The 18624-nt window shown below is 39.6% G+C and overlaps 1 long non-coding RNA gene across 2 annotated transcripts in view; it reads left to right on the top strand.

The window, feature by feature from the left end:
* Positions 1-18624, top strand: part of LOC102989001 (uncharacterized) — a 79550-nt gene that overhangs the window by 55864 nt on the left and 5062 nt on the right. The window contains exons 2-3 of one of the 2 annotated variants that reach the window (XR_008618564.1): positions 7277-7330; positions 10700-10775. This is a non-coding gene — a long non-coding RNA (uncharacterized lncRNA). Of the gene's footprint in view, positions 1-7243; positions 7331-10699; positions 10776-18624 lie in introns of those variants that run through there. The other variant, XR_003682070.1, reaches the window with a different exon arrangement.

Genomic DNA, 18624 nt, shown 5'->3' with positions numbered 1-18624 from the left:
TTTTGGCAGGGTAATTTTCAGAGCTTGATCAGCTTTGGAGCAGGGAAAGAGAATTGGTGAAACCAAGTGAATGCTCTTTGTTTCTTCTTAAGAAAAATATAAATAACCTGTATATATAGTACTTTATGAAGTATTTATATAATATTATCACTCTCCCCAATATCTAAAAGTGGTTTGACTTTCTGATAGTAAGATTGAATACTTCTGTCAGTAGTTAGCTTAGGGAAATGTGCACTGAAGCAAAGCTAAGTCCCAAGTTCCTAAGATGCCCTTCAAAAGCAGTCATCCAGAGCTTCCCTGGTGGCACAGTGGTTGAGAATCCGCCTGCCGATGCAGGGGACACGGATGCGTGCCCCGGTCCGGGAAGATCCCACATGCCGCGGAGCGGCTGGGCCCGTGAGCCATGGCCACTGAGCCTGCGCTTCCGGAGCCTGCACTCTGCAATGGGAGAGGCCACAACAGTGAGAGGCCCGCATACCGAAAAACAAAAAAACAAAAAACAAACAAACAAAAGCAGTCATCCATTTAATTTGATCTGTTAAACAAACTTAGCAGTTGGGATGCCCACACAGTGAGGAAGGATGCTTAGAGATGGAATTTTGTGTTTAATTGGAATCTTCTGTCCTTTATTAGACAACCATAAGCTTCCAATTATACACACCATCTTCATTTCAAATATGGATTTATAATACCTTATGAATTTTCATTCTTAGCAACAGATTAGGAATAAAAACAAGCTCCTGCCATGAACAGATATGAGGGGTTTTCTTTTTCTCTTTCTTCCCTTTTTTTGCCATATCCCAAAAGGTCATTGATAATTGACCAAATGGCCACTGTGTATCCAGAGCTGTGTTAGCTCCTTGGAGCTATTAAAAGGAATTTTGAAAAATAATCTCTGTCCTTGAGGAATTTAGGTAACACGTCTCAGGAGAAAAAATTAACATGCCCAGAGCAATCAGGTAACACTTAAATGGCCACTTTGCTGTTTCCACTAATGATATAATGACTTCCATTTCAGTCTGTTGAAATTTTACCCATTCTTCAAGGTCTGTCTCTAGAACTTTCCTTCATTTAGCTTTACTTGATTGCTTCAATGTAAGGTGGGGCTCACATTTCATTGAACCACCCACCCTAACTCTTGACACTTAAAATGTCTTCAGCACTTCGTCATCTACAGCAGTGGTCCCCAACCTTTTTGGCACCAGGGACCGGTTTCATGGAAGACAGTTTTTCCACGACAGGGGGATGGTTCAGGCAGTAATGTGGGTGACGGGGAGTGGCAGATGAAGCTTCGCTCGCTTGCCTGCCACTCACCTCCTACTGTGCAGCCAGGTTCCGAACAGGCCTCGGACCAGTACTGGTCCTCGGCCCGGGGGTTGGGGACCCCTGGTCTACAGGATGCAGTCCAGCCTCCAGAGCCTGGTGCAGAGCCCCTGACTACCTCTCTTGCCTTATCTCCCCTTTCTCTTCTGTTTGTACGCTGCTTTGAAAGCAAACCAAATCCTGATACCAAACCCAAACCTGGTTTAGTAAACAAAACAAAACCAAAGTTACCAGCTACTGTGAACTTCCATATCCTATCTTCTCTGCCTAGAATAGCCCTTTCCCCCCTTTTCCTCAGATTTAGATCAGACAAACTCCCTCTCATCCATTAACCTAACCTCAGATATTAGTCTCAATGAGATTTCTTCCTTTTCCATCCTCTAGGTTGTGCTGTCTTTTGTACCTATTATCTTTTGTACCTGTTGTTAAGATTCTGGGTAGTAGTGCTTTGCTGTAATGTCTGCATTCCCCTTCTAGACTCTTAGCACTTTGAGGGCAGCCAGTGCCTTACTTATTTTGGAATTCTGAGTGCCTAGTAAGAGTGCCTGGCATTCAGCATGTTGTCCATAAAATTGTACTGAAATGAATTGGATTGCATTGAACTAAGAGGGAGTGTAGAGAAGACTTGGGGTAGCTGAAGATCTTAGGGTTTATAAAACCTGGGTTTTACATCAGTGTTGAAAAAGGGGAAAAAGACTTAGAGAAGGGGGAAATGATAGGAGCAATAGCCCAGAGGTGAGAATGAGCCTGGCAAAAGATGGGGACTGTAAATGGTCATATCTTGCTGGAATGGAGGCTGTAGTGTGGGGAGTGTTGGGAAATAAGATCAGAAAGGCCAGGCGGGGCCATGTTATGGAAGACTTTGAATGTCAGTCAGAGGAGGTGAAACATGATGCAATAAATGCTGCAATTCAAAAAAAGAAAAATTTAGAAATATCCCAAGTATCTGTGTACAAAATGAGCTTATCACTTCTGCATGTCTCTGTTTTGGTACTTATCATATTGTTACTATTGGTATGTCACTGATCCCAACTGGCCTTGAGTCATCTGAACATAATAGAGTGGTGGTTTGAAGCAGAGTATGATGCGTTGTGAGTCAGAAGCCCTGGGGATGAATTTCTGCTCTGGCACTAATTTGTTACCTGATATGGTGAAATCACTTTACTGCTCTAATCCCCAGTGTTCTTATCTGTAAAATGAAGGCAGAAGGCAGGTGACATGATTCATGAGGTCCCTTTGATCTCTAGGAGTCTATATGTAGCAAGATAAGTAATTCATAGCTAATTTATTAATCTCTGCCTCGTGGTTCTTGTTTATTTACCTGTCTTCTGGGTATCAGAGTTGCTTCATTAGACTGGTCTCTGACAGTTTCACAATCTGCTCTGCTGAGACCAGTCTCTGAGGTCTTGACCATCTTGTCACACCTAGAAAGCCCTTCCTAACCCACCACCCCTCCTTAAAAACCCAGCTCCAGTCCAATATCTTTCTTAAAGCTTTTCCTAACTTCTCCAGGTCTCTGATATTTACAACACCCTTGCTTTTGGTGTTTAAAGATATTTTGTCTTGAGTTATTCTTTATTTGTTTTATATTGACTTTTCTCTGTCCAATTAGTTTGTAAACTTCTTAAAATAAAGAACTATTACATGCAACATTTGTTAATCTCCCCTACCCAGCTCCACCTCAGGACAAAGCTAGGCACAAAACTGTCATTTAATAATGTTCTTGAATATTGAACTGAGTGACGTACAGGAATATTACTAAAAATAGAGAAACCAGACCATCAGAAAGACATCTATAGCGCTTGGAATTGAAGTAATGTAGCATATCAATGATTTTGTAGATGGTATTTTGTACCCAGCAAAAGACCATTTTAAGACAGGGTGAACTGTGAAGTTTCTTGTCTGTAGGCTTGTCTTGAATTAAAGAGTGGGTGATACTAGGGCCTAGAGATATTCCAGCCAACTCAAGGAAAAGAGAAAACAGAGAACTGTTTACTGAGTGACTTTACTGTTGGACATGTCCCAACTGTAGCTTGAGAACATCAGGCAGAGTTACCACCCTGCTGCCACAGCCTCTGCCAACTTGGATACGAAGCAGTGAAGTTGACCTGTCTTTTGGCTCTGAAACAAGGCGAGGGAGCGTACCAGCAGGCATGGGAAGGAAGAAGTTGTGAAATGAAAGACATGAAAAAGAGATGACTGACTGTGATCCTCTTTCCTCTTTTCCCCTATTACCCTGAGTCTCTCTCCTGCTTTCTTGACACCTGTAAAGTGGTATAAACCAGATCCTTGCACTTTACACCAACTGGGGTGTGGTGCCCTAGGGGTCTAGCTTGGGGCAACGGAAGGCAGTGTAAATCAGTTGTTTTAGGTTGTTTTGTTTCCTAAAGTGGTCCTACACGAAAAGGTTTGAAAATCACTACTTAGGTGATTAGCCTTTCAACAACCCAATGCTTTTAAAACTCAGTGCAGAATATAAGAGGAAAGATGACTGTTTGAAGTAGTTGAATTCTAGATCTGGCAGTGTCAGGGCTCTCTTGATTGTAAATTGGCTCATGGAAATAAAACATCTGAGGTTAGGAGCTCCAAATCCTGATTTTGCTCTCATATTGCCTCAGGCTGTCTCTGGTAGGAAAGTCTAGAACTGTGGATTCGTTATACATCAGCCCCAGTCCCCACTTTTCCAAATGCCCCAAAGCTGTTAGTGTTTATAACAGACGAAGTCAGCATTGTGTTGATTTGTCTTACTGTGTGTGGAAAATGTAGGAATAACTCCCATGTATCATCAACTATTTAGTCGGCCGCTCAGTTCCTTAGCAGGGGAAATGGTAAGATTTATTAGGGAAAGTATCCGTCATCCCATATAAATAGATGCACAGTTAAAGCAGATGCAGAAGGCAGGGTATATATTTCTGTGTGACTGATCATAAGGAACTTATTATCAAGAACTCTTTGGAAAAATCAGTCATTTGGGAAGATGGCAAACATAAGGATACACTTACATTTTTATGCAAAATAGTCATCAAAACAGTAATTTTGACTTTAAGTGCGTTATTGGGGTAGGAATCATTGTAATTAAAGTTTTTTTTTGCTTTAATTTTTTACTTTTGAGAAAATATATGCAAGTGATAAAAGCAGCCCAATAGTAGAAAAAGGTACATAAAGTAGGTCTCTTTCCCACTGCGAACTCCAGTCCCCAGTCTCCTCCCCGCATAGGCCATCATTGTTGTCAATTTATTTGTATCATTCAGACACATTCAAGCTGATCCTCCCCTTTAGCTTTTATACACATGGCAATCCACTCTCCATATTCTTCTGCAGCTTACTTTTTTCTTTAACAATATACCCTGGAAATCATTTCTTATCAGACTGCATATATGGGCCAAGCTCATTGTTTCTAACAGATTTAACTGATGTTGACATCTTGCCATAATGGTTTTAAGGGTTGTGGTTTTGTTTCAACATTACAGATATACTTTAATCATACCCTCACTGCCCAGGTCCCCGTTGTTCCCTGCCCAAAGGTAATCACTATACTGAAATTAGCATGTATCCTTTCTGCCTGATTTTTATATATTTAGTGCATATGTATTTAGTATTTCATTGTGTGACTCTGGCACCATTTATTTATCCTCAATTCTGTTTTTGAAAGTTTAGTTTGTTTCCATTTTTTTACTGTTAAAAACAATGCTACAGGTTAACATTCTATTTCATGTCTCCTTGGGCACATGTATGCAAATTTTTTAGGATATTCCCACAAGTCAAATTGCTAGGTCATAGGGTATGTGCTTACCAACTTCATTTGATATTGCAACATTGCTCTCCAACACAGTTTTTAACAATATAGCATTCACACCAGCCATGTTTAAAGGTACTCCCCTCTTTTTTTCCATATTCTTACCAACACTTGGGCTTCTCAGACTTCTAAAATATTGCCAGTCTAAGTGTGAAATAGTACCTCATTATGGTTTCAGTTTTTATTTGTTACTGAGAGTATCTTGTCTTATGTTTTTTTGGCTATTTAGCTCCCTCTAATAATTAACTATTGAAACCTTTGGCAGTTTTTCTACCGCAGTACTTGTTTTCCTTATTGATTGATAGGGATCTTTTTATGTTCTGGATAATAATACCCAGTAATATGAATTATAAATAACTTCTTCCAGTCTGTGGCTTGCATTTTTTACTGTTTATGCTATCTTTTGTCTAATGGAATTTTTATATTTTAATGTATTCAAATTCTCATTGTTATCGTTTGTGCTTTTGGTGTTTTGTTTAAGAAACACGAAGAAATGTAATGAAGACATTCTCCTATACTTTCTTTTTAACTTTTAAGATTTCCCCCATACATTTAAGTTTTTAATCTGTGTGGGATATATTTTTGTTCTGACATGAAGTGGAGATTTATATTTTTTTCCCCTTTATATGTACTGGATGGCCAGTTGTCTTAGCACCATTTATCTAATGGTCACGGCTCCCTGCTGACATGTACAGCTATCTCTGTCCCATACCAAGTTTCCGTATATGTGTAGGTCAGTATCAACTTATTTTGTTCCTTTGACCTATTTTTATATCCTTGTTCCAATACCACACTGCTTAAATAGTTATAGCCTTCTAATTAGCCTCGTAGGGCAAGACTCCAGTCCTTAGTTTTCTTTTTCAAAACTGTCTTTGTTAGTTTTGTCTCTTTAATCTTCCACATGAACTTTAGGGTAGAATTATTAAATTCCTTGAAAAGTCTTGTTGGGATTCTGGTTGGAGCTGTAGTGATTCATAGATCCATTATAAACTCATGGGGGGAACTATTGGAGCTACACAGTTATATCTTTCAATCCCTATATGTCTCATAATTTATCCAGTGCATCTTTTATGTAATGTTTTGTAATGTTTTCCAAACAGGTCTTACATGTATTTTATTAGATTTTTGCCTAGGTATCTACTATAAATTAGCGATTATATATATATATATATATATATATATATATAATTTTTTTTTCTCTTACACCCTGAACATGATGGATCCAGAATGCTGAATTCTCTTATTTGTTTGAATTATTTGCCCACAAATTCTCTTGCAGTTTTCTATGTAAATAATCCTATAGTCTGCAAATAAGGACAATTAGTTTCTGCCATTGGGGTGTAAATAGAAGTCATATACACAAATTCCAGTCATATCCCTAAAGGGGAAACATAACCACTTTCCCCTTTTCTCCTTCCTGCCACCTGAAATGCAGATGTGATGACTAGAATTGGAGCAATCATATTGGACTTGAAGCGACCTTAAGGAATAAAGACCACACAAAACATAACAAAATGATAGTAAGAACTTGGCTCTGGGCTACCCAACCAGTCTTTTACATGTACGGGAAATAAAAAAAATTTTAGATCGTTCAGAGTTTTCTGCCACTCAAACCCAGTCCAGTCTTAAAACACTATCAGGATAATGAGTGTTAAATTCCCAGTTTGCCAGTAGTTTTTCTTTTTTTCATAAATTGTGTTTTTATAAATTGCTGATCTGTATTAAAGAGATGAATTATATTGATAGATTTTTAATGTTCAACCATCCTTGGGATTCTGTCATGATACGTTCTTAGAGTTTGCAGAGGTCCAAACATTTTATTTCTTACTTTTCCCAAAGTTTTAATATGAACAAAATTTAAACATACAGAAAAGTTTATCTGTACAGTGAACACGCATATATCCACTACCCAGATTCTACAATTAACATTTTATTATGTTATATTTCCTTTGTGTCTTATCTATTATGATATGTTTTAAAGGCTTTGCTTAATTCATTTAGCTAATATTTTCAAGTATTTGTATACATGTGTTCAGTGGTGAGGATAGCCAGTATTTTCTTTTCTTATGCTGTCTTTGTCCAGTTTGGGTATCAAGAATATACTTATCTCATAAAATGAAGTAAGGAGCTCTTCTGTTTTTGTCTTCATTGAAAAAGTCTGACCAATACAGGAAATAATCTTTGAAGATTTGGTAAGACTCACCTCTTTGGGTAAGTACTTGGTTGGCATGGTGCTTTTTTAATGGGTATATATATGTATATTTTTTTAAATTTTTGGCTGCGTTGGGTCTTTGTTGCTGCGCACAGCCTTTCTCTAGTTGCGGCGAGTGGGGGCTACTCCGTTGCGGTGTGCCGGCTTCTCATTGCGGTGGCTTCTCGTCGCAGAGCACGGCTTCAGTAGTTGTGGCTCGCGGGCTATAGAGCGCAGGCTCAGCAGTTGTGGTGCATGGGCTTAATTGCTCCGCAGCATGTGGGATCTTCCGGGACCAGGGATCGAACCTGTGTTCCCTGCATTGGCAGGCGGATTCTTAACCACTGCGCCACCAGGGAAGCCCAGTAATGGGTATAATTTTTTTAAATTACAGATTCAATTCATTTAATGGTTATACATAAATATATAGATAGACCTTTGTTTTTCAAGTCAGTTTTAGTGATTTATTTATTTCTAGAGAACTGTTTCATTAAATTGTCAAATTTTTTAGTCTAATGATATTCATTGTATTCTCTAGTGCTTTTAAAAATCTTGACTCTATTTATAGTTATGTCATTTTCCTACTTTTTTCTCTTTTTCTCTCAATCAATTTTACTAGGTTTGTCTATTTTATTAGTCTTCTGAAAGAACTAGGATCTATTGATTCCGCATTGATTTTTCCCCTTTCCATCTATTTCTCTTTTTTTGTTATTATTTCTTTCCTTCTACTTTCTCCGTTCTGATTGACCTTCCTCTATATGTTTCCTTCTCTTCTATTATATGCATTTGAAGCTCTAAATTTTCTTCTAAATACCATTTAAACTGCATACCACACATTTTAGTACTAGTGTTTTCATTGTCTGAGCAGTACTAAACATTTGGTGATTTCTATTAGTCTTTCTCCCTTTATAATTATTCAGAAATTTCTAAAATGAATAGGGCAGTATAACTATTCTATTGATTTCTAATTTTATTGCATTATTGTTAGAGAACATGTATTATGTGATTTTGAGTCACTGATATTTGTTTGAAATTTTCCTTTTGACAAAGTTTTTTCCAAAGGCAATTCAGTGAATAGTCTTTTATTTTTTTATATATTTTTGTTGAAGTATAGTTGATTTACAATTTTGTATTAGTTTCAGGTGTACAGTAAAATGATTCAGTTATACATATATACAAATATATATATATAAAGAATATATATGTATTCTTTTTTAGATTCTTTTCCATTATAGGTTATTACAAGATATTTAGTATAGTTCCCTGTGTTGTACAGTAGGTCCTTTTGGTTATCTATTTTATATATATTAGTGTATATATTTTAATTCCAAACTCCTAATTTATCCCTCCCCCATCCTTTCCCCTTTGGTAATGACATAGTCAGTTTTTAAAAAATATTTCATGTGTGCTAGAATGAATATGTTTCTTGCAATTTGGAGTATGGGATTACTTATATTATTTATGTCTTCTACAAATATGATTATAGATTTATACACGCATACATATATATATATTTGAGGTTCAAAATTACTATTTCTTTGATGTGAATTATTCTACTTATCCTTGTATTCTGTTTGCCTTAAAGTTTAAAAAATTTGATATCAATATTGTTATGCTAATTTAATTTTTATTAATGTTTTTCTAGTACATTTTATCCATCTGTTTACATAATGACCTCTCTGTCATCATGTTTTAGGTGTGTCTCTTACATGCAGTACCAGGTTGAATTTTTTTTTTTTTTTTTTTTTTTGCGGTACGCGGGCCTCTCACTGCTGTGGCCTCTCCCGTTGCGGAGCACAGGCTCCGGACGCTCAGGCTCAGCAGCCATGGCTCACGGGCCCAGCCGCTCCGCGGCATGTGGGATCTTCCCGGACCGGGGCGCGAACCCGTGTCCCCTGCATCGGCAGGCGGACTCTCAACCACTGCGCCACCAGGGAAGCCCCCAGGTTGAATTTTTAAAAATCCTTCTGAGAATCTCTGTCTTTTAGTAGGCAAGTTCAAAATATTAATATTTATATGTACTTTTGTTATTGACCTATTTGGATTTATTTCTACCATTCAAATTGTGTTTTCTATTTACCATTATCTAACTTTGATTCTTTTGTTTCTTCTCTAGTTTATATTAGGTTGATCTAGTTTTAAAAATTTATTCTCCCCTTTCCTCTCTCCTGAAAGTTTGCTATCTGTCTAAGGTTAGATTTACAATTAAAAAGTCCCCTGTGAGAAATTAAAACCCCAGACTTTCATACTACTTTCCCAAGCTAGGGGGTTGGACTCCTCTACTTCTCTTTTCATGGCAGGGGTAGCTCTTCAAGGGTCTTAATCCAAGGATATCTCTTGGGTCCCCAGAATCTGTCTTAGGGAGCTCAGGGTGATCCTTTATGCAGCTTCTGAACTTGAACCTTGAAGAAGGTGACCAAGAGCCTGGGCTGGACACAGGGCCAGGCCTTCTCTGCCCAAAGCTGGGGGTAGATATGAGAGGCAAGAGTGCCTGAAGAAAATCCTGAACAAGAACTCTTTGGACTATCAAATGAATCAGAGGGTCAACTCAGACTGAACCCACTGTGGCTTTGTTATCTCTCTTTATTCTGTAGCCTCTTTTTTCCTTTTGAGCCTAGCTATTTATTAAAAAATTATTTTCATTGCATATTAAGCAGCATTTCCATGTGTAAGTACCAATCTGCTACACTCTAAAAAGCTGTGGGAGTTCATTTACTTATCTGACAGAATGTTTACAGGTTTCAAGTCTCATCTACCACCTCAGATCTTGCTGTTTTTACTTTGTTTTCCTCAGTTCCTAAACCTTGTAGGTTTAGCCAACCTACAAGTAGATTCTTTTTCTCTGTCTTGCTCCTTGGCATTGATGATTCATTTTGAAGTTCTGAGTGGCTATTGTTCTGGCCTTCCCTCATATCACCTGTCTCTCAGACTGAGGAGGTAAGCCTTCCCCCGTGCACAAGCTCCTGGATACCATGCTCTGTTTATGTCCACAGTTCAGGTAGGACAACTAGACATACTTCACTGTGCTGAAGTTCCTGAGTGCACTGCCTTTCCCCTGTCCTCCAGCAGTTTCTGTAATGATGGCCCTGCAGATCTCGGCCTTCCTGGCTGGGCATGCTCCTGGCTTTCATGGAAACATACCCAGCTGGAAGCAGCTGTCATGCCCAGGTCTTCCAGCAATGGGCTTTCCAATGCAACATGTGGAGGCCCTTATTCCCTGTCCCTTCTTTTTGGCTAGGTGGCTCCCTCCAGCCACAGGCACTCCCTGGGCAGTTGTCTGAGTTAACATCTGAGCTTGGCCAGCACAGGCGCAGCTGTGGGTCCTGGCATTGCCACTCATGAGGAAATTCCCCAGAGAGCCCACAGCCCTGCCTTGATTTCTCTTTCAGGTGTGATTATCTTGGAGCAAAGCCTGCTTCCTAGGTGTGAGCTTATGCAGTTACCCTGGGCCCCACACTCGGAAAGGTCAGTACTTGGATTAATACTCTGCTGTTGCTATGAAATTTTAAGTAAACTTGGAATAAAATTTCAAAATTTTGATTTTGCACTAGGCTCTGCAAACTATGTAACCTCTCCTTGGAAGAAACAGAGAACATTACTGATCCTTGGAGAAGTGGATGGGGCTTATTGACTAACCCAGCTTCTTAGGAGTCCAGGACAACAACCATTAGGAGTAATGGTTTTAAAGTATTTTTTTAGATGTAGTGCTATATTCTGCAAAACTTATTCTTATGGGAAGCATCCCTCTAAATAAAGCATTTTAGGGCTTCAGGAAAGTGAGAGGGTACAGTTCTAGAATAGCCGTCTGATAGAACTTTCTGCAGTGATGTTAATGTTCTGTATCTTTGCTGTCCAGTCTAGTGGCCAGTAGCCACATGTGGCTACTGAGAACTTGAAATGTGGCTAATATGACTGAGGACCTGAATTTCTAAATTTTAATTAATTTTAATTATTTTAAATTTAAAGTTAAATAGCCATATGGGACTACTGGCTACCATATTGGACAGTGTAGATCTAGAACAACAAAGTAACTTCTGACCTTTGGTACTTTGATTATATTTTGCATTGATTCTATATCAAGAATTAAAGTTAGGCTTTGTCCAGAAAGGATTTTCTAAATTCAGATTTAAGGCATATCTACAACTAGATGGGGAAACTGAAATCAGTGTTGTTCATAAGTATGGACAAGATATCCTTTCCACCTATGAAAGCTAGACATGAGGTTCATTGCTGTAGCCTACAAGGGAGTTATTACATGTACAAATGAATTACCTAGAGACTGCCCCTTCCAGTTCTAAGAGACTATGGAAGAAATATGGAAGACAAAGAAGAGGCAAGGTTAGGGGCCAGAGTCTTGGCAAGGAGTGATGGTGAGGAGGTGTAGTGGGAGGTGAGTTGATAGATGAGCTTGAGCCAGTCCTCCTGGGCCTGCATGACCTGGGTGTACGAGTGACCCAGCAAGTCCCATGTGTTCTGATGAGACACAGAGGTCTTGAGAACACAGAGGTATGTCAGAGGGCTCTAGTTAAAACAAAGACACAGCTGTGTAGGACATTTGAGAAGGCCAGAACTACAGATTTCAGAGCTAGATAGTACTTCATCTAAAAAACCACACCAGAAAAACTACTTCAGTGGTCACCAGTCTAGAGAACAGAAAATCCAGCCACTCACTATCCACCAGTGAAGATCCAGATAATACCACCTCTGCTGCCATTGGTCATCTAAACTCTTATAGACCCCAAAATATACAGACACTATCTTGAAGGAGAACAAAGAGATGGAGAGAAAATTAGAAAGTCAACATTTTCCCTAAAGAAACTAAAGAGAGTTAACATAAAGGGGTTGTCTGAACTATTGAACTGAACTAAGTTTAACTGAATGGGATAAATGTAGGGTTACTTTTCCTAGTTTTCTATGGATGAGCAGATGAGTTATGGAGAAATAAAGAGGCTGCATTTTCTTTGCACATCTAAGCGCACAGTGAATGAACTTGTGACCCCACTACAAATATGTTTGGCTTCCTGCTAAGCCAGTTTGAACAGCAGTCCTATTCATAAGATTTAGCAGAGGTGGAATATGTGATAGGGGTTGGGGTGAGGTTGCTAACCTGTTGTATTGAGCCTAGGAGCCAGCATCATGACAGAATTGGCCACTTAACTCATACATACTCTTTCTTCAAAGGCACTAGCCACCTCACATGGGAAGGTCATTTGTGGCTTATCTGGAAGGAAATTTTTTTCTCTTATCACCTGCCTGGACATGGAGGAGGTTGTAGATACTCTAGCCTACGGTCCAAGAGCTTTGAGATCAATGGGAGAGGGCCAGTCTGGCAAATTATAGTGTCATTTTGCCTGTGCAGTGCCCTACTATCTTCTTGTGCTGAGTGAATCACATCTGGAATGAAGGAGGCCAGATCTACTTGGACAAAATCCTAATGAATTTATCTGGGTCTAACATCCCATCAATCCCTTGTCCATACAGTCCTCTGTGGGCTACAACACCACCTGCAGGCCAACTCTGAAAAGTACATGTCCAGAAAAATGGAAGAATTCTTGGACTGTTTTCTGTAAAGCCAAGATATCTGCATTATGCTTCAAGTGTTTATGGTTCTAGAGTTAGAATCCCCATGGCTCAGCAAATATATATAGCAATTCCTGGAATTTACTACAAAATTCATTACACCTTTCTTCTTCTTGGCTGTTGTAATAACTGACATTCTCCAAAGCAGAGGAGGGTTTTTTGTTTGTTTGTTTGTTTGTTTTGTTTTACTTTTGGTGCTCAGAGGCAGATGCCACCTTCCAATAAGCCTTGTTTAATTTTTCCAACTTTCCCCTAACCTACCTGACCTAGCCCAACCCACATGAATATCTCCAACCATACAGATGTGAGACATTGGACCCCAGGAGGACTCAAATTCAGCTCTATGCCTCCACATCTTGGGTTTTCCTTCTTTGGAAAATTGGCTTTTGGGAAAATTCAATTGCTTATCCTCCTTCGGAACAAAACTCATTTGTCAAAGAGGCTAGAGGGGCTAAGATAGATTCAGAAACTCAGTTTGCACCAAGGTCACCTTTTTCAAGCACTTTGGGTTTACCGTTTCACACCCTGTCCTGGAAGCCATAGAACCATGAGGGAAGACTCATCACCAGCCCTGGAAATCATCTGGATGGGAATTCTAAGGACATCCAGTCCTAGCTAATAGATAATCAGGCACAGACAGGGCCCACACAATTGGATTTTTATTGTCTCTAAGTGTAAGAGGAATAAAATGGTTTAAGTTTATATCCTGAGCTCCTGGACTGTCTTGGTCCATTCTGGCTACTCTAACAAAATACCACAGACTGGTATCTTTTTTTTTTTTTTTTTTTTTGCGGTACGCGGGCCTCTCACTGTTGTGGCCTCTCCCGTTGCGGAGCACAGGCTCCGGACGCGCAGGCTCAGCGGCCATGGCTCACGGGCCCAGCTGCTCTGCAGCATGTGGGATCTTCCCGGACCGGGGCACGAACCCGTGTGCCCTGCATCGGCAGGCGGACTCTCAACCACTGCGCCACCAGAGAAGCCCCCAGACTGGTATCTTATACAACAGAAATTTATTGCTCACAGTTCTAGACCCTGGAAGTATGAGATCATGGTGCCAGCACGGTCACCTTCTGGTGAGGGCCTCTTTCTGGTTCATAGCCAGTGCCTTCTCACTCTATCCTCATGTAGTAGAAGAGGTTAGGGATCTCTCTGGACCTCTTTTATAAAGGCACTAAACCCATGCATGAGTGTTCTGTCCTCAAGACCTAAATACCTCCTGACAGGACACACCTCTAATCCCATCACCTTTGGGGTTTAGAATTTGACACATAAGATCAAGTTCTACTTTAAAGTGTTCAACTTGAAATGCTTACTAGACAACTAATGGAAATGTCAGGTAGGTAACAGGATGTTTAAGTCTGGAGCTCAGGGGAAATGCCAGGGCTGAAGAATATGTAGATCTGGGAGTTACTGACAAGGAAATAGAAATGAAAGCCATGGACTAGATAAAGTCTCCTCTAAAATGAGTGAATGTATTTAAGAACAGAAGTGGCTTAAACAAATTTAAAAATTGGGAATAAGAGGAAGAAGCCAGTCAGGGATGTAGGAGGAACGCGGAGATGGTATGTTGACTGAGAAACCAAGTGGTTGACTGAGTCAAATGCTGCTGAGAGGTCAAGTGAGAGGAGGACTGGGAATTGTTCAGAGGATTTGTAGAGATGGAGCTCATTGGTGATCCTGAGAAGAATATCATCTGCACTAGAGTTGTAGCAAAGAAAACATGACTGGAGAAGACTGAAAAGAGACTATGAAGTGAGGAAGTGGACACGTTGAGTATTGACAACTCATTTTAGAAAAGGTGATGCAAGGGGACCTGAGAAGCATGTGTGGGAGTTGGAAGAGGGCATAGATTTTAGGGAGGACAGATTTATTTTAAGATAGGAAATATTATAGCATGTTTATATGCTGATGGGAATGTTCTAATAGAAAGGGGAAATGTGGAAATGTTGGAGAGAGTGGATGATGGAAAGCCTTTGAATAGGTAAGAGGGGATCCAGGGCTTAAGTTGTGAAGTCTAAGAGGACCTACACTACAGGACAGGTCTTCTGTCATAAGAGGAGAAAAGGCAAAAATTAGTAAATGTGCTAATGGGAAACTGTCACAGCTGTCTTCTGGTTGCTCCTACTTTGTTAGTAAAAGTAGAGATGACGTCTGTTTCCACCAGTTCCCACTAGCCCAGCTTACTCAGACCCTGCTCTCAACACAGATCCCCATCAATTTACCATGACAACTGAGTTGGAAAAATCCACTTATCACTCACAGACACAGAAAACAAACTTATGGTTACCTAAGGGGAAAGGGGGTTAGGGGGAGGGATAAATTAGGAAACTGGGATTAACATATACACACTACTATATATAAAATAGATAACCAACAAGGACCTACTTTTTAGCATAGGAAACTATACCCCATCTTATGTAATAACCTGTAAGAGAAAAGAATCTGAAAAGAACATTTTATACATATATATACATATATACATATATATACATATATTTACATATATATAAACTGAATCACTGTGTTGTACACCTGATACTTACATGATATTGTAAATCAACTATACTTCAATAAAAAAATTTTAAAAAAGAACCCACTTATCTTATGAAAGATTCTGGATTCCCATCAGTGAGTGTCACAGCCAGCTCTGGTACTTTGTCCATTAGAAAGGATACCAGTTAGAGAAGCAAATACATGAAATTACTCCATTTGAACTCAGAATCCACCTGAGCATGTTAAGGCTTTTCAGCTACCCAAACTGGGCAATACAACCTAGTGGAGTGTGAGGTGGAGGAGGAATAATTCATGGTTAAAATGCTCACCATTGACAGGCTGAGGTTGCTGGCACCCTATAAAAAAATCAAGAAAACAACCTTAAATGTTTTAAGCGCCTAACTTGCTTATTTTCAGTGGTTTTCCCAGTTTGTCCTCATATTTGGATACTTTGGAATTAAGTGTTTTTTAATTCAGCCTCTCCTTAAGTTGCTTCCTCTCGAATCTCCACCTCTTTATCTCCAGTGAGCTTCAGCCATGTCCCAGGGTCCCAGCTACCATATCTCCTCCCTGCCTGGTCCCTGCTTCTTAGGGAGGAAGGTCCTTACACAAATGTGAGAACATGTAAAATAGATTTTAAAAGGATTAACTAATGTCACCATAAGCTGTCACTGATTAATCAAAGCAGCAGCAGCAATAGCAGAGCTTTCTGAGCAAGATTTTGCCATTTAATCTTTTTCATCCATCTTTAGCTCTGAAGGAGAAAAAAAAAAAAGCCAAAAGGAACAACACATCCTCCCCTGTGACAATGAGTGAAAGTACAGATGAATTAGGATTTAGAGAAGATGAGGCTAAGGAAGGTTGCTTCCCCAGGGAAGAACACACACACACACACACACACACACACACACACACACACACACGCTTTGGTCACTACTACACATAGCAACTAAGCAACTACATTTATTGCAGCTTACAGATGAATGAATAGCAAATTTAAATGTCTTTTTTGCCAGTAAGAATTTTGCAGCAAAATAAAGAGGCCTATTAATATAAAAAAGAAAACATGCACAATTGTACGCAAATATCTTAATTTTGTAATCAAACTTTCTTCAGCCAAACATTTGTGGAGAGGTGTTTGGGCCTTGTAGTTGAATTAAAATATCTAAGTAAACGTACTTCTAACTAAATAGGAGTCAGGATGAATATTTATTTTCCTACATGATATGTGAGTAAATAAATGAGACTCCTTTTTTTTTTTTTTAAACAACTCTTAAATTGAAAGCCAGATATCTAGTTCGTCATGTGCAATGACTCAGAATGATTTGGGAACTTCTTGTTTGGAAGTACCTTCAGAGTTTTTTACAAGTAGGGTGACCAAACATCTTAGTTTGTCCAGGACTGATTCTTAAGATTCTGATTATACTCTCTGAGGCTGGGTTAGAGTCCCAGTATTCTTTAGTTGAAAGGTATCTGTTTGAGCAAGCATCTGCCTGGGTGGAAGTCTTCTTGCATCTTGTTGACTAGGGATATAGTCCCTGACCCCTGAATGGGAAATTCCTGGCTCTTTTGGAGGCCTCTAGCCTAAAAACTGGGTTAAAGTCCCAGGTTTCTTTGTTTACACGTTACCATTAGTTAAGAATACAGGAACTTCTCAGTAGACTGAAACCCCCTTCTCATACCCCTGCTGACTGTAAGCTCCACCACTATGGCACTAACTCTGTTCATTTCCTTTCTTGTTGGAATGATTTTGCTAAGGATAATTTGGAACTTCAATGACCTCCCCAAACTGGTTCCTTTAAGACCTCTCCCTTACAAATGCTTCTGTTCCTCCTTCCTCCTTTTACTACCTTCAATCTTCCCTTCAGCTACCTTGAATCCTTTGACATGACTGCCTTCCCTACCTCCTCCACATCTCTGTCCACTCCTGCAAGACTGCCTTCCCACTTCAGCCCCTCATTTTCCTTTTTTTTTTAACATCTTTATTTGAGTATAACTGTTTTACAATAGTGTGTTAATTTCTCCTTTACAACAAAGTGAATCAGTTATACATATACATATGTTCCCATATCTCTTCCCTCTTGCGTCACCCTCCCTCCCACCCTCCCTATCCCACCCCTCTAGGTGGTCACAAAGCACAGAGGTGATCTCCCTGTGCTATGCGGCAGCTTCCCACTAGCTATCTAATTTACATTTGGTAGTGTGTATATGTCCCTGCCACTCTCTCACTTCGTCACAGCTTACCCTTCCCCCTCCCCATATCCTCAAGTCCATGCTCTAGTAGGTCTGTGTTTTATTCCCGTCCTACCACTAATCTCTTCATGACATTTTTTTTTTCTTAGATTCCATATATATGTGTTAGCATACGGTATTTGTTTTTCTCCTTCTGACTTACTTCACTCTGTATGACAGACTCCAGGTCTATCCACCTCATTACAAATAACTCAGTTTCATTTCTTTTTATGGCTGAGTAATATTCCATTGTATATATGTGCCACATCTTCTTTATCCATTCATCTGTTGATGGACACTTAGGTTGCTTCCATGCCGTGACTGTCTTTAAATAAAAACCATTATTTCTCCTACTGGTTCCTTGGCTGCTGCTTCTGTTGTACAGATCTTCCTCAACTTACCATGGGGTTACGTCCCAGTAAACCCATGGTAAGTTGAAAATATCATAAATTGAAAATGCATTTAATACACCTGACGTGTCAAACATCACTGCTTAGCTTCACCTACATTCAGTGCACTCAGAACACCTAGGTTAGCCTATAGTTGGGCAAAATCATCTAATGCAAGGACTATTTTTTAATAAAGTGCTGACCATCTCGTGTAATTTATTGACTACTGTACTGACAAGCAGAGTGCTTGTCTGGGTCCGTGGTGGTTGCATCTATCCGCTGTCTCCTGGTGTGGTCGCGTGGCTGGTGGGGAGCTGGGGCTTTGCCACCCAGCATCAGGAGGAAGTGTCTTTCCCCATACGGTGGGCCCGAGGAAAGCTCAAAATTCAAAAGTCGAAGTAGTTTCTACTGAATGCGTATTGCTTTCGCATTACTGTAAAGTTAAAAAATCCTAAGTTGATTTTCTTACTCGTGAAAAGTATATTCAGTCACTCGGTAATACTGATTTCCGTTCAAGAACGCTATAGTCGAGTTGGAGAGAAAAGATGAACACACAGGAGGAGAGGCAAAGAATTTCCCCCTGAAAACTGGTTGGTATAGCGTGCTCTAGGATCTCAGAG

Source organism: Physeter macrocephalus, chromosome 11 (assembly GCF_002837175.3).
Source record: "Physeter macrocephalus isolate SW-GA chromosome 11, ASM283717v5, whole genome shotgun sequence".
Taxonomy (NCBI): Eukaryota; Metazoa; Chordata; class Mammalia; order Artiodactyla; family Physeteridae; genus Physeter; species Physeter macrocephalus.
Note: the sequence above shows the minus strand (reverse complement) of the source record. Positions and strands in the feature narration are given on the sequence as shown.